The sequence below is a fragment of the Dipodomys spectabilis genome, unplaced genomic scaffold (genome assembly GCF_019054845.1).
Source record: "Dipodomys spectabilis isolate Male_0828 unplaced genomic scaffold, ASM1905484v1 ptg000178l, whole genome shotgun sequence".
Taxonomy (NCBI): domain Eukaryota; kingdom Metazoa; phylum Chordata; class Mammalia; order Rodentia; family Heteromyidae; genus Dipodomys; species Dipodomys spectabilis.
This window is the reverse complement of record NW_024870855.1, coordinates 6,348,569-6,354,568: the sequence shown is the minus strand read 5'-3', so window position 1 is coordinate 6,354,568 and position 6,000 is coordinate 6,348,569.

The window sequence follows — 6,000 nt, the reverse complement described above, 5'->3', positions numbered from 1 at the left end:
TGTATGAGATCTTACCCCCAAAACTAAATTTCACTGCAGAAGGTAGACAATGAGACTGCACAATAACCAGATTTCAGTTTTGAAGTTCATTTAGGTATTTCTTCAGAGAAGAAATATGTATTTTCCCACTTTGTTTTATGAAGGACAATGGACTTCATGTGTGTCTTTCCATCAGAGCTTGCAGATGTAGTTCACAGGAATTAATGACTTTTTTCTCTTCCATTTCACCTTGCAAGACAAATCTGAACTAGCCCAGAGTTTTCCTATAGCAGGGTGACTGGTCAATATCTTACAACTCACTTTGTCAATGCCATCAAAATATTGCTTAATAATTTAAGAGCAACCATGTAATTTTCTTCCCAAGCAAGAGCAAATTAGGCACTTACTAAATAATTGACCTAAAAAAACTTAATTCCAGGGATGTCTTGAGAATGTACTTTAAGTCAAGAGGAAATTAAAATAAAATTTTCCTTCAACTGTTCAGTAGACTGCTTTTATTTTTATATTGTGTTTATGCCTTGTCATGTTTTAAATATGATACCAGAGTTTGTCCCCCAAACTGTTATTTTCCTAACTCAAGAGTGGCCTACATGTGTCTATACAAGATGAATGTATTGTCAAGGTCTTAGTCAAGGTCACCAGAGGTAGCTGGGCACCAGTGGCTCACACCTGTAATTCCACTCAGGAGGCTAAGATCTGAGGATCATTGTTCAAAGGGAGCCCAGGAAGAAAAGTCCCTGTGAGACTTTTTTCTCCAATTAACCACCAGAAAAAAAAAAAAACAGAAGTAGTGCTTTGGCTCAGAGTAGAGTTCCAGCCTTGAGCAAAAGGAGTTCATGGACAGCACACAAGCCCAGAGTTCTAGCCCCAGGACTGGCAAAAAAAAAAAAAAAAGAGGTGATTCAGAGGAACCAGAAGTGAAAGTTTTGTGTGTGTGTGTGTATGTATGTATGTATGTGTGTATATATATATATATGTGTGTGTGTGTGTGTGTGTGTGTGTGTGTGTGTGTGCATGTATATATATATATATATATGTATGTATATATGTATCTAGGCATATGTATATAGGTATATACATCTATATGCCTAGATACATATATATGTGTGTATATATACCTATATACCTATATACACCTATATATGAGTATAGGTGTATATGTACATATGTGTGTATATAGTTATATGTATTTACCTATATATGTGTGTATAGGCATATATAGGTATATGTATATGCCTATATACATAAGTATATACACCTATATATGGAAATATATACTATTTATATATATATATATATTAAGTATATACTATTTATATATATTAAGTATATACCTATTTATATATGTGCATATGTATATGTATATAGGTGTATACATATACCTACCTACACACACACACACACACACACACACACACACACACACACACCTACCTGCAATCCCAGGACTTGGAAAGATCATAAATTCAAGATCAGCCCTATCGCAAGATCTCAAATGTAAAACAAAACAAAACCAAAAAGTAACTTAGAAAGAGAGGGCTAAGGCTTCAATGGCATCTGCTCTTCTTTATGCCTGTCTGCACCAGAAACATAAGTGGAGACACCAGGAAGTTCTGTTCCTCAGGATTTTGATTCAGATAGTGAGATGCTGCCATCAAGGACACTCAGCCTTTGAGTCCTCTGTCCTGGCCCTCTTCCAAGACAGACTCTCACTCATCATCAGCCTCTCAATCTCAGCTCTATTGGCTCTGTAACATGGCTCTTAAATTGCCTGTTTATCACCAGGACGGCATTTTACTTAACATTTAACTACTGGAATGTCTCAGGTGGATAGACAATTCAAAGGCTGGCACCAAAACCTGTGACTTCACAAGTTACAAAGATGGGAAAAGAGGAGTACATGCCTTTAGTCCCTATTCTGAAATGACTTTCTAGGGGCTGGGAAGGTGGCTCAGTGGTAGAGTGCTTGACGTGCATGCCTGAGGCCCCGAGTTTGATTCCTCAGCACCACATAAGCAGAAAAAGCCGGAAGTGGTGCTGACACTCAAGTGGTAGAGTGCTAGCCCTGAGCTGAAGAGCTGAGGGACAGTGCCCAGGCCCAGAGTTCAGGCCCCATGACCGATCAAAATAAAAAAAAAAAATGAAATGACTTTCTTCTCAGTGTCCTCTCTTAAAAGAGCAAGTCCAAGAATAATAGTTTAAATTATTGGAATACGAACCCCCCTAGGTTCTCTCCCCAGCCCTTCCCATTGATCTGCTAGGAAGGAGGTGAAGGAGAATTTTAGGCCACCTGTCCACCGCCATCTCCACACTCTCCCTGCCTAGAGCCCCTCCCCCAGGACTCTGCATTTCCTCGGCACCCAGCTTGTGCTAAATATCATTCTGGTGTCATTGGAAGCAGAGTAAAAGATTGTTCCAGAATCCTCAAACCCTGACCTATCGACAGAGACCCAAAAGTCACTGTGGGTTAGTCTGAAGAGAGATACTATGCATAGTACTACACAACGTGCTAAGGTGGCTTACAGTACAGACTGTGAACACCTGACTGTTTACATGAGTGTTTTGCTCAAGTACACATGCAATTGCAAGGATTGCTTCTCTAAATTGCTGCTTTTCCTTCTTAATTGTCACCCCCCCCACCCCCAACCTCCTTCTCTATTTCTGTGTCCCAGGTGTCCCTTGTCTATGCAGTCTTAAGTTTCTATTCCTTTCCCTTTTCTCTCCATCAGTCTATTCTTCACTATTGTAAAGCCTATAAGTTGGTGGAGGGCGGGGGAGTAATAACTATGAAGCTCACATTCTGGAGAAAGATCACAGGTAAAACTTCAATAAGGAATAAACCAAAATGATCACATAGAACATGTTTTCTTGGGGCTGGGAAGGTGGCTCAGTGATAGAGTGCTTGCCTTGCATGCCTGAGGCCCTGAGTTTGATTCCTCAGCACCACATAAGCAAAAAGAAAAAAGCCAGAAGTGGCGCTGTGGCTCAAGTGGTAGAGCACTAGCCTTGAGCTGAAGAGCTGAGGGACAGCGCCCAGGCCCAGAGTTCAGTTCCCACGACCGGATCTCCCCCCCCCAAAAAAAAAGAACATGTTTTCTTATAAACGTAAGTGTCATCAAGAAAGTATGAGAGCCAGGCATCCATGCCTCATGCCTGGACTCCTAGCTACTCAGGAAGTAAAAAATCTCAGGATCATGGTTTGAAGCTAGCCAGAGCAGGAAAGTCCATGTTATTCTTATCTCCAATTAACCACCAAAACGCTGGAAGTGGAGCTGTGGCTCAAGCGGTAGAGAGCCAGGCTTGAATAAAATGAACAAAATGAAGCTCAGGGACAGTGCCCAGGCCAAGTTCAAGTCCCAGGACCAGCACAAACAAAACAAACTAAAATCCAAAATTTTCTGACTAGCAGCAGTGGATGGCTTGTGGTTGTGATTCTAGAAACTCAGGAGGCTAAGATCTGGGGATCATAGTTCAAAGCCAGCCCAGGCAGAAAAGTCCATGAAACTCTTATTTCCAATTAACCACCAAAAAAGCTGGAAATGTCACTGTGGCTCAAAATGGTAGAATATTAGCCTTTAGCATAAAAAGTTTAAGAAAAGTGACCAGGCCCTGAGTTCAAGCCCTTGAGTTCAAGCCCCAGGCCTGACCCAGAGAGAGAGAGACAGAGACAGAGACAGAGACAGAGAGGAAGGGAGGAAGGGAGGGGGAAGGGAGGGAAGGAGGGAGGGGAGAGAAAGAGAAAGAAAGAAAGAAAGAAAGAAAGAAAGAAAGAAAGAAAGAAAGAAAAGCAGAGAGTCCACGTGTGTGGAGCAGGGTCACAGGAGATTTCTTTTACCTTCTCCTCTCAAAGACCAAAAGCCTGAACACAGCTGATGTGGGGCGCCCACAGGAGGGGCTGTAGGAGAACTTATTATTCTTTTTTTCTTTATTTATTTTTCTTTTTTTCTTTTTCTTTTTTTTTTTTTTTGTTGTTGTTGTTGTTGGTCATGGGGCTTGAACTCTGGACCTGAGTGCTGTCCCTCAGCTCTTCAGCTCAAGGCAAGAGCTCTATCACTTGAGCCATAACACCACTTCCAGTTTTCTGGTGATTAATTTGAGTCTCAAGGACTTTCCTGCCCAGGCTGGCTTTGAACCAGGAACCTCAGATCTCAGCCTCCTGAGTAGATGGGATTAGAAGCGTGAGCCACTAATGCCCAACTTGAACTTTTTCTTTGTTTTCTTTTGGTCTGTCATGGGGGCTGAACTGTGGGCCTGGGCGCTGTCCCTCAGCTCTTCAGCTCAGGGCTAGTGCTCTACCACTTGAGCCACAGTGCCACTTACGGCTTTTTCTGCTTATGTGGTGCTGAGGAATGGAACCCAGGGCCTCATGAATGCAAGGCAAGCTCTCTACCACTAAGCCACCTTCCCAGCCTTGAACTTATTATTCTTTACCATTGTACTTTGTCCCACCCTGCAGGGGACTAACGGACCCACCCATTGACCTCAGGTGCAGATATGTGACTTGTGTGGTCATGGATATACATTCCACTCCACTTTCAGGCAAATTGCCTTTCACTATGTCCTCTCTCATTCTCCTCTTGCCAGGTCACCAACAGTGCTCTAGAAAGCCCATTCTACCAGATCAGATCTCAAAATGAGAAGGCAAAGGTGCAGAACAAAGCCATCAGCCAACTCACCAAGACAGTAATATGAGCAAAGAAGAAACTTATATTGCTTTAATGACTGTCTTGGGGTTATTTGTTATTGTGGCATAATTTTACGACTCCTATCTGATCCAAAGTCCATGTGTAGTGCCTAAAATGCCCCCAGGGCTAAATAAAATATTTGTCTCAGAGTTCCCAAGAATATTACATAGGGCTCAGCTAAGAGTCCTACCATGAGTGAGTTCTCCCCTCCTCAACCTCTCTCAGACTCTCTCTCCTGCTCAGATAGCCCCGCTCTGTTTGAAGACTGACCGCTGACCACTGCATCTTCTAGAGGACACTCCCTCCCCAACCCCCCTCCCCCTCCACCCCCCCTCATCCTCCACCAGGCCCTGTGTATCAGCTGCTGCTCAGGGTTCTGAGACATAAATGGGAAGAATAGCTTTCTTACTCTTTTTGTGTTGAAATAAAACTAGTGCTGCTGTCTTTTTTAAATGTTAAATGAGAGCTGGGAAGGATGCTTGCCTTGCATGCATGAGGCCCTGGGTTCAATTCCTCAGCACCACATAAGCAGAAAAAGCTGGAAGTGGAGCTGTGGCTCAAGTGGTAGAGCGCTAGCCTTGAGCTGAAGAGCTGAGGGACAGCACCCAGGCCCAGAGTTCAGGCCCCACGGCTGACACACACACACACACACACACACACACACACACACACACACAAAAACTATTGGATGAACTGACTCTAGTTGATATTGCTTATGGCTCTCTGCTCTTCCTGGTCCCCTCCCTGGGTCTGCGCCAAGCACTGGGGAGGAGGCCTTACTCAGAACTACTCCCCATGACAAGTGTGTTTATGTGCGGCTCTCTGCCCTCTCCTCCTTTAGGACAAGTTCTCCTTCAAGAGGCTCTTCAGACACTCACACAAACCATATTCCAGCAAGCCTGTGAGCAGAGAACTCTCATGGATGAAAAAGGTTTAAGCAAAAATTGAGAGAGAGTGTATAGATTGAATATAGGAAGTAGACCTCAGCTGCTGTAGCCCATAATCCATCATAGCCTTTGCCAAAGTTATGCTTCTCATGGGCCTGCCCCAGTCAACAGCTCAGGACAGCAAGAATATTATGACAGACTCATTCCTGGAATAGAAATACCAGGTAGGCCTAGTCCTGGGAAACACAGGGCTCTGCTAACAAATGGCTTCAATCCAAATAGCTGTACTGATCTTCCCACAGGCTGCATGACAATCTCGGACACTTCCACATAACCTTCCTTCCTTCTCTTCACACAGGATCAGACATGCTTGTAGTCTGATGGATCATCTAGAATTATCTAGCACTTTCCCTGTTTTCTCTCACACT